Consider the following 11,912-nt stretch of genomic DNA (forward strand, 5'->3'; position numbering starts at 1 on the left):
TCGAAATTAAACAAAATGAAATTTAAAGTGATTAAAATCCTGATAGTTCTGATTCAAAAAATGGCGATTTCATTTAAACATTTTAGCGCTTTTTCAATTATCTTGAAGTTTAAATTGAAAGGCGGAAAAACTATTTTAATAATTAACTAATATATTTAATCAAGTTTAAGCAGTACGGCAATATGGTTCAATTTACTGCCATATTTAGGTTGCCACAAATTTGAGCGGTAGTATGGTTCAACACGTTTTAAATTTTTTAAATAGCGTATGCTGATTTTAAAATTGAACAAAACGAAACTAAATTTTATTAAAATTCTGATAGTTAAGGTTCCAAAAATGGTCGATTTTAATTAGTCATTATAGCCTTTTTTTAATTATATGTGTCTTAAATGTAGATTAAATGACAAAGAAACTGTTTAAATATTTAAATAATGTACTTAATTAAGCTTATTAAGTACGATAAAGTTGCAGAAAAATTTAAATGATAGTATGGTTCAACATGTTTCGAAATTTCTAACAGTGTATACCGATTTTAAAATCTATAATAAAACTGAAGGACATTTATTATAATTAAAATCTTGATGGTTTTCCAAAATCGATTGATTTCGATTTCATTTAGACATTTTAGTGTTTTTTTAAAATTATATATATCTTGAAGTTAAGATTAGACAGAAGAAACAATTTTCATGTGTTTAAAAGTTTAGGAATTACAATAACATGGTTCAATATATCGTCATGTTTAGGTTGTAACAAATTCGAACGATAGTATAGTTCAACACGTTATCAAAATTGCTGATTGTGTATACGGATTTTAAAATTTAAAATTATTATGAATTAAATTTAAAATAATTTAAAATATTTATTAATAATATTATTATATATATTTAATTAATAAATTATTATAATTAATTAATTATTTAATAAATATTACATATTAATAATATTTATTAATAATATTAATAATATATTATATTATTTATTAAAAGTAAATTATAATAATTTAAATTATTATAATTTAAAATAATTAAATTCTGACAGTTAGGAGGCCGCAAAAAGTACACGAATTCAGCTTCCTTAGAATTGCATATGTCTTGAAGTTTACCTTTAACGACAAAAAATATTTTAATATTTAAATTAAGTGCTTAGTTTTTACATTGTATTGGCACTTTAGATGAATTTAATTTTTTATGTCTCTTGAAAGCACAAAACACTTTCAATAATCGAAGAAAATTTAAAATTATAGAAAAAAATGAAGGAAGTTAAACATAATTATAAAAAAAAACTGACAGTTATAAGACTTAAGAAACTACTAATTTTTATATATAATTTTAGCTTTCTATATAATTGTATATGAATTTAAATTACCTATTAAAAACTATTATTAAACACTGAAGAAAAGATGCTGAAAATGGTTGAGACTACCAGAATATGATAAAGTTTACCGTATATCTAAGTCTCCGCACCAAAAAACGATAATTTTCACCGCAGCTCTTTGGTAATGCTTTTGGTATAATTAACAATTAAATATTATTTGATGATATTGGTTAAAGTTTAGTAAATGTGGTAAGATTATGAAATTTTAGCCTGATACCTTAGAGCATGGCATAAAAACTATTTATACAGTTCAATTCAATTTTCTCTTGATACTAAATGTGTAATAATAAGAACTATAAAATTGAAAACCAAACTTTTCGTTAAACCGTTACCATATGAACCGAAAATTTCAAAAGCAATGACTTAAACATTGTATATTTTTGTTTTATCACTAGAACTTTGATTTTTTTTATCACAAATGTCTTTACCATACTTTACCAGAGTTTTATTCCCTTTACTATTTGGAAGATTATTATTACATTGCATAATTTTCGTTATTAAAATTTTTTTAAAAAGTGCTTATTTTTTGATATTGTTTACACTTTTGCAATAAACTTTTTTTCTCTGTTTCTTATGATTCACGATACATCATCAAAACTTTAAAATGCAAAAATAAAATGAATGAAATTTGCCAATTTTTGTTCTATGTACTTCTCAATACACATTCAAAAATCAAATTAAGTTTTAAAATGTAAAAGTTATAAACAAAATTTACCATATCTATCAAAGAATTAATAGCAAGATACTGGAGAAAATAATACTTAATTTCTTATCGGAATTTCAGAGGTCTGTTCAATTCTACATGAATTAACCTAAAGAGGCTAGAAAAATATTTTACTTTTAAAAACATATTTAGTTTCTAATGTGTATAATCCTGCCCGATAAGTTTTAATTTTTTGATTTCTTTACAAATATATAGCCATAAATAAAGGGAAAATGAACTAAATTTAGCAAAAGCTTAAAGAGGAATCTCATACGACATTATTCATCATTTTAAAGTTAAAAAATAAAGCAACTTTTGAAATGATAACAAATATTTATGATTAAAAGTATTTTTATTTTTATTGCGAATGAGATAAAAATGCTTTGAAAAATAAAATCTATTTCAGAAATTACAAAATCTATGATGTACCACGAAAATTTAATACTCAGTTATGACTATAATTTTCTTATATATATAAAAAAAAAGAACTCCAATTCCATGATCAATATTATTTTGATAAAACCTCAATCTTTGGTTTTGGAAAGTTTTTTTTCCTACCAAATGAAAAATTTTTATATTAGATTAAGGTACAGTACCTCAGATTAAAGGGAAAAAAATCATTGTTTCTTTTGGCGCAAGTAGTAAAACTATAACGGTTATTTTTATAACTGAAATTCACTTGTAAGAATCATACAGACTGCTGCATACTCACTAATCAAATTTGTCCCGCATAGACTCTGGTAAAAAGGTCCCTACGGGCCCAGTAAAAGTCCAGCTTTACACATACTAATTTAAAAAATATACATTTCATTTCTAAAATAATGTGTATTAAATATATACTAATTATTTTAAATGAAACATTACAAAATATATATATACTAGAGGGCTCCGCCCCCTACTCACTACCGCTCGCCAACCTCCAGTATTCTAAAATAAATAACTGCGTTCTATCAAAACAAACATTTTATTATAAAACTTTAGAACAACTATCTTTTTACATTGCCACTCAAAATTATTAATAAACACTGGATAATATTGCGTTAATGACACTTTTATCTAATGACGTCTTAAACAATCGTTTGCATAAAGTTTAGTTCATAATAATCATATATAATCGTTAGCATAAATAATGGTTCGGTCTTTTTATAGCTTTACGTAACAAGTGAGAGATTTTTTTTTGTGGAATGGCGATGTTATAATTTTGTTGTTGAGTTAATAAATCTTCATTTTTATAAACGTAATAGAAGAGTTTTCTTAATTATTTGATTCGAAGTCCTCTGAGTTTTATTTGAGGTCAGTTTGCATTTTGTATTTTTTGACAGCATTATTAAAAATTATTACCTATTCACATACTTGCGTTCTCAATTTTGATTGGCTGTTTTGTGCGTTACTAACCAGAAGTCTTCTGTGATTGGCTATGTGTTATCATTCCACTCTCTTCTTATACATAAAGATATATAAATAAATTTTTTTTAAATAGAATTTACATGAAGTTATGGAAAAGAAAATTAAATGCTGGATGATCTGTAATGGCCATCTTTAAACTATACTTAGAATTCTTGAGAAAAACGAAGCAGCAAAGAAAAAAAAAGCATACGCGGTTACTGCTAATATTTTCTAATAAGAAAATATCAAACTCTATTCGGATGTCAGTGTACTCAAGCAATCATGGCTTAAGTCCCACCTTTTTCAACTGTGATTCTCTAGGACTTTAAAAAATATATACTCAGGGTGATAGTTACGAAACTCCTGTTATCTATAGTATTAGGGGGCATTTAATGAAATGAATGAATCAATCAATTTAGCTAATGTAAAAAGAAAAAAGAATCAAAATTACCCTGATGAAAAATGCTTGAAAAGTTAAAAACTTCTTATTAAGTTACTCTAAAATTTTGTGATAAAAATTCTGATAAAATCATGAAGCGATAAGAATTCTGATAAAATTATGAAGTGATAAAAAAAACCACCTTTTTAAGTTCATCTTCGGATGTGAAATTTTAAAATATCGAAGAAAACAGAATATAGGCCCTTTTTTGAGCTTTGAAAAAAATGGATGGAAATTATAAAATCTTCTGGATAGATGTATACTTTATTAGTTATGAACGTAAGAAGGAATTGATTTTATAATTGTTACTAATAAGTTTTTAAAGCTGCTAATTTGGTTTAGAAAAGTATTTGAATAATGTTACACATATTCTTCTAAACCATCTTATTTCGTGTATTTAAAAAGTTAAAAGCCAGTGTCTTTCATCTTGTTAATAGTTAAAAATACAAAAATGCGTGCTAGTTGTGCTAAGTTGAAAATAATAAAATTAAACATAACAAAGTACACAGAGAAAACAATAATGGTAAATTACTAGAATATGGTAAAATTTATTGCGTCTGTAAAAGAGACGCAAAAATCACTAAAAGCTCAGTAATTTTTACCGAAGAATTCAGGTAATGATTTTCGAAAAATTACAGTAAAATATGGCTTTATAATGTGTGATAAAATTTCGCAAATGTGGTAAAATTTGGTAATTTTGTCATAATACCTTAGAACTATTTCATAAAAGTATATTCGGGTAAATATTCGGGTAATATTCGGGTAAATTTACTTTTCTGTTTTGTATATTTTATTAAATGTGAGGTAATAAGTACTAAAATTTGCAAATATTTTGGTTTTATTAACTAGAATTATGTTGTTGTTTTTTGCCAAAAACGTCCTTACAATGTAGTAACTTCGCCAGAACTTTTTTCTTGCAATGAAAAATCAGATTTAAAAAAATTTCTAATAATATATTTCATTTAATTAACTAGTTTAAGTCATTTACAGAATCTGTTCACTGTTTTTCGCTATTTTCACATTATACAAATAAAGTTAAAGCTTAAAAGATATTCAAATTTCGGTAAATATATTCTACCTCAACTATTTACTAATAGCTTGCAAAAGAATTTTTCCTTTTTTTTTTCTTATTTGAAGTAGCATTCAAAATTTCGAATATGATTTTATCTACACCTTCATTACAGTATAAAAAAAAATTTCAGTTATTTTTAAGAACTACATAAAATATGAAATTTTTATAAAAAATTTATTGCAAAAATATCTGAAATTTTTTATTTATTTCGGGGGTTTATGATCACCCCTTCTCTTTCTCATCCTTCTTCTTTAGAGAGATAAATTACCTTGCGGAACGAATTTGAAACAATTCTCGATCATATTCAACACATCTTGTGTTAAATGAAGATTTTCTATTTAATAACTTATCTTTCTGTCATCAGGGAACAGAGAAAGATTAACAAAAGTAAGCAAGGAGAGGTAAGTGCCATTTTGTGACTACATGTTAAATCAATACTAATTTCGTGAAGTGTGCTATTTTGAGAATTCTAGGTGTAACTTCGGATTCTGTTTTCTTAATTCTTTAAGAAGTGCTGGCCTGTCAAACCTCTTCTGTTCAGTTCTGCATTTTAATAAAAATAGCATATAATCAGATATATTAAAATGATTTTCCCGAGAGTATGACAAACAATTACTGGAGTACAACAGAACATAAAAAGAATATTAAATATAGACAGAATCCTATTTCAAAAATAAATAAATCTATAAATTCTTAAAAATTCCAATGATAAAATGAAAAAAATAATTAGCATGAAATATAATCGACTTTTAAAAGGATAAATCACTGTCCGGCCTGTGTAGGGGGCAGGGAACTGTCCTTGCATCCGAAAGGTCCTGGTTTCGAATCCCGGGCAAAGCATGGATGTTTCTTTCTCTCCCTGTGTGTTCTATGTCCTTTCTCCTTTGTGTGTGAATGTGACCTTGTCTATAAACGGGTTGTGGTTGTGTGAATGGCGTGGCAGAAGTCAATTCCTGGCCGTAGATGGCGCCACTGAAAAACAGGAACAATCGCACCCCCACTGCTTAAACAGGCATACGACAAATAAAAAAAAAGGATAAATCTGTGCAATATTCTGATTCGTAAATAAACAACATTATTATACATCAATGGGATACTTGCAAGTGACGCAGTGTGAGTATCTTGGTTGTTGAAACGTGGAATTTGTTTACGTTATTAACTGTTCTATCCATTATATTTTGAGTAAACCAAGTCCGTCCAGTATCAATTCTCTTAAGTGACAGATTCTATTTTCTTTCACAAAAATTTAAATTCTTCCACTATATATTTCGTACTTAACATAAAGACAGACACTAAGCCATGTAAAACAGAAACACGCAATAGCTCGTTTATCAGGAGTTGGCACTTGGCTCCGCCTTTATCACGTGGCATGCAACGATACTATTTCACCATTTTTGATGGAAAGTTGTGAGTAATCCTGAACAAGGTTGTAATTTGGTAAGTGTATGACAAAAATATTTATTTCGCAAACTTTATCCGCATTTTTTTAAAATTAAATATTTCCTAAATTTGATGATATTTTGCTCCATTTTTTATGATGTTTTTCTCTTTTGAGTAAATAGTTTGTCCTTTTTGAGACATTTTGCTGGGAAAACAGCAGTTTTTAAGTTTAAAATATATTTAATTAGGTAGAGAAACGAAAGGTATAATAGCAGATGATAAAATGAAGTAAGTTACACAAAAAGAAGTCACTGTTTGTATTTGGGAAGCATTAAGGGTTGTCTCAATTTCAAGCGCGGACATGTTTCTCTTCTTAGTCCCGAGCTAAAATGAGCTCTGCGTCCGATGAGGTGGAGCCAAGTGCCAACTCCTGGTGAGCGAACTATAATTGTGCATCGAAGTTGCCAGATACACAAATATATATCACGGTTACAATAAAAATACGTAAAATACGTAAAAATAATAAACCTTAGTTAAGTAAAAGACGTAGAAGAGAAATAATTATATTTTAACAAATTCGATGGCTGCATTTAATTAACTTCACCTTAATTAGCATTCTAACTTATGTGGCGGGACTTAGCTCGACTTTAATATGCCATCTTGCTTATGAACGATCAGCTGGCAGTGAGGTCATGTGTCAGTGTATCAGTGAACGTCTTCTTCTCGAGTTGCAAGTACCCGATTGCATTTCAATACTGAAATAAATTTTTTCATAAGAATCCTGTACTTAAAATTGCAAAAAAAAAATGATGAAATAGTTATTTAAATACATCCCAATACTAATTGCACCGAGTACATATATTAAATATATAAGATATACATACAATACATTGAATTCCTTCCTATTCTAAAGTTTGAAATGAAATATAAAAAGTTTCAATGCTAAGCTTATAAATTTTATTTTATTTTATAACCGTCGTTGAACAGTCGACTCAATTTTATGGGTTCACGGCTACTAATGTTCAACTCCGTAGCCTTGTAAATTTGAACCCAATCCAGAAGACAAGGGAACTCCTGGATCGAGTATTGGGAGTGGAGGACTTTTTGAAGGAGCTAACCCGCATTTGCGTTACATGGTGAGGAAGACCACGAGAACCTCCCACGGTTAGCCTGACGGCAAGGGTACTCTAACCCATGATCCGTCAACCACTGAGGATATTTCACATCAGCACTGTGGTCGGTGCAAGCCGGATGCGGAACTTGTATCGACTGGGATTTGAACCCGGTTCGTCTCATTGGAAGGCGAAAGCTCTATCCCGTATTTGATCCAAATTTTTTTCCAGTATAGTTAGACTGAACATAGCTAAGCTACATTATTTATAGAGTAACAGATTTATGTGACTTAGCGGTATAAATATAATTTAAAACTCGTTGTTGTAAAATAATTTGCTTTTCAAAACGGCACTAAGTCTTATAGAGTAAAAAAAATACGTTTAAAAGAAGAAATAAGAAGGAAAAGTATTTTGAGCAAATGAAATATTAAAATGGAATCGTTTCAGAAATCGTTTTCCAATTATCATACTGGAGGTAATGAAAATCATTGTCTGAATTCCCTTTTAAAAAAATAAAAGAAAAAAAATTATTTTTTAATTATATTTGATTTTAAAATTTATTTATTTAATATCATTTATTTTCTAAAATCCAATTAAATCTAAAAATTTTGGAAAAAAAATCATAACTTGAAAGCTCGAAAAAGAAGCAAAAGTGCTTTGAGTAAATGAATTGATAAATTGTTATTTTTCCTAATCGTCTGAGCATTTTATATTTTCAAAAGATTTTTTTAATGAGAAATAACGTTAAAACAATGTTCAGTGAATCAAGCTCAATAGTAGTTGAAGCACTAGAGATTTAAATAAAATAATTACATCTTAAAAGTCTTATTATAGAACACGGAACTTAAAATTTTCTCGATACTTAAACATGAGAAGAGCAACAGTATTAAAATATATTTCAAATCAAAATGTTTGAAATCACTAAATCCAGTTTAATGATCTTTCTGAACTTATTAAAGTATTTCACATGAGAACTGTATACAAATTTAATTATAATCCTTTGTTAAGCAGGTTGTTTAATAAATCATTTCAAAAATATGTAAAATTCCGAATAAAATAGTTTTGGACTCGGCCAATCTCTCAAACTGTGTAATGATTAATGGTTTTATTCTAAAGTTGTCAACTTTATTTGAAATATTAGTTTTCCATTTATAATGGTAGCTATTTTGCGTAGAAATTCTACAGAGTTTGAAAATACCATACTTTTAAAAGACAAAAGCTCCAATTTAGTATTGCTGCTTTGTACATTGATGGATTTAAATCGGATGCATGAATGTTAAAGAATGGTTTTATAATAATTTCCCGCCATTTTTGTTCCAGTCATAGAGAATTCTTAAAGTGACCGTAAGTCTCCTTAATTATAGGTGACTTTTATCTCTTAATTTAATATATGAAGCAATTTATTCTTTTAATGATAAAAAAATTTATGCATCTCTTTAGGTTAGATGATGAAAATTTCAAAATAAGAAATCTTTCTCTCTCTTAGACCTTTAACGGTTTTAAAGCATAACTTATAATATTAACTTTTTATATGTACTTAATTTTATTTAAGAAATTAAGTTCTTTAGCTGCCAACCCGTATTTTTCCCCCGGAGAATTTCATTTTTTTTTTTTTTAGTTTTGAAGTTGCATCAAAATTTATTACTCAGGCATAATTTATTGACTTTGATTTAAAACTGTTGTGACCACCATCATATAAGATTAGTTAAAACACACATATCGAGATCTTGATAATTATTTGATGTGGTTTTTCAGTGCTGATGAAATTTAACTAAATTTCTAATACAATTATTGATGTATTTCACTACCATAAGATGCTATTTCACTACCATAAGATGCTATTTCACTACCATAAGATAAACTTAGAAAGTGCTAATTTTGAAAGATTTGTTTAGATACATGTGTGCATTAATAAGCTCAAATATCGAATCAATATACTAGTGTTGGAAAGTAAATTAAAGAAAACTAGTTTAAAAAAATAATACGCTATATATTCTAAAAATAAATAATACTGTAATAAACAAATTTTTTTGTTTTTTATCGCATGCGATTCCTTAACATGTTTATTTAACATATCTTAGATAATTTCGTATCGTATCTGCAATCGGTTTCTTTCTCCAAGCTACAGTTTTGTGTAAATGACACTTTTAGTTTATTGTTTTGTTGAAATGTATTTATATAAAAACGTCGTGCATAATCACATAATCAATCACATAACGTAAGTCGCATAAATGTTGCGACAAACTCATAAGGCAATTACGTTATATCAGCAGGTTTAAAATTGTGCAGGAACCCATGACCAGAAATGTCATCATACGCCGCTAGGAGTCAAGCTGTTTAATTTGATTTTAAAGAATTAAGTTGTTCAGTTTGATTTTAAACAGAAATGTAGCTTTTAATGTAAAAATAGCATTTTAAAATTAATATCACTTCTTTATAATTGGTTTTGCGTTAATTTATTGAATATGCTCGCAAAATATCATATAAGTATTAAAAATAGAAATTATAAACTATGTATTTCTGACCTTAAATGAAAAAAAAACTAGTTTTAGATTCTTGTTGGCTTTTTAGAATTGATTTTGCTTTGAGTGGAGGAAAGCTTAGAATTTGTTATTTTCACATTAGTATCGGATGCATTAGTTAGTTCATTACTGGACAAACTATTTCTAAACGTTTTCTCAAAATATAAATAAACTGTCAAGGAAAAATGTGATTTAAAGTAGTTGTTTTTACAAGAAACAGAATCTTAGTTTGGAAATGGAAAAAAATGCTCTTCTTGAGTCTTGATAATACATTGGAACTTGATGCTCAAGAAATTAATAAATATCCAATGTTCTACTATATTTTTGTTGTTCTTGATATGTATTTTTTGAAAATTTTAAAAACTAACTTAAGAAACTATTTAATTATAAAAATCAAATAAAGTCAAATAAATTTCAACTAAAAAATGACATAAATGTTTATTTTATTGACTTTGCACAGTTAACTGCGTTTCTATATCTTTAAAATTTCAAAAATTTTGTAAACCTTGCTTTGAATAAAATTATTTTTAAAAAAATAATGGACTAGTTGTTTCAATTAACTTTAAGGGCAGTAAAGGATTCCTTAAAGAAGTACCACATCTTTATCGAGAAAAAAAGGTAGCCACTAATGAAATTAAAAGACATGCAAACTCAAAGTACAATAATGCCTAATTTACTTATATCTATAGAAAAAACAAATACTGTAAGTTTCTGATGCATATTTAAAATCATCTCTGAAAAAGGCGTCATTTTAGGTATGTTTTTTTACAAGGTTCCTTATGCACAAGGTTTCTTTTTCTTCAACTTAAATAAGATCCAGTTTTTAAGTAAACAGAGAAGAGTCTTAGGTCATAGAACATACATTGAACTTCTTGCTTGCCATGCATTAGAAAGTTCGAATTCGCCCACACATTTGTGTTATTTTTACTGAATTTGAAGTAAATATCTTTACTTTTTTTCAAGATATAAAAAAATGGCACAAGAGTTAAATTCAAAAATGCATTATCGAAAATTACGCAATATGCTGTGCAAAGAGTCAATTTAAATGATTTAACGAATACATATTTTATAAAAGTGTTAAATAATTAGTGCAAATCAATCCTCTTAAATTACAAAAACTGTAGTTTAATATCCGTTAGACGAGTTGCGAATTAATCCCATAAATAAAAAAAAATCTAAATTAACCACGTTCTTTTTCTTGAATTATAGTTTTTTAAACATATTTTACACAAAGCTATCATGACCACATTCTAGATAATAGCTAAAATAGCTTAATTTGAAGATTTGTCAAAATTTGAGTCAAAATGTTTGGAACTTATTTCAGGTAGTGAAAAAAATGTTCCATGTTAGCAAAATAAGAGAAAATATAAACATTTTGTTGTTGTTCAGCAAATTAAATCTATAAATTTTCATAATTAATCAAACGTTTGTCAAACGTTGAAAAGTCAATAAAATCAATTCAGCTCAAAACACACAAAACTGAGAACATAGTAGTCACTAGCATCGTAATTTAATAAATATAAATGAAATCAGATGTTACGTATTAATAGTCACAATATTGTTTGTAATAGTTTTCCAGAGTTATTACGCTTAATTATTATTATTTATTTCATTTACTGTTAATTTTTGATTAAGTTTTCACTATTTACCAGCCTTTATATTCTTCCTAATTTTTTGTTATGTCATGAGAAATGCTTGTAAGCTTTAACGTAGAATAGATGTTTCTGCATCGCTATTCTTTTACAATTAACTTTCTTCTTAAAGGGTGAAAAAGAAACAGAAATCAATAAATCAGTTCTGAACGACCCTACAAAATCCTACATAAAACTAAAAGATGCATACCAACATAATTAGCTTCAATTATTCAATTTTTTTAAATCAAATATTATATTTTGTCCTTCCTAGTGGCTTACTACTGAAAACA

The sequence above is a fragment of the Parasteatoda tepidariorum genome, chromosome 2 (genome assembly GCF_982258835.1).
Source record: "Parasteatoda tepidariorum strain Cologne lab strain chromosome 2, Ptep-v5.0, whole genome shotgun sequence".
NCBI lineage: Eukaryota > Metazoa > Arthropoda > Arachnida > Araneae > Theridiidae > Parasteatoda > Parasteatoda tepidariorum.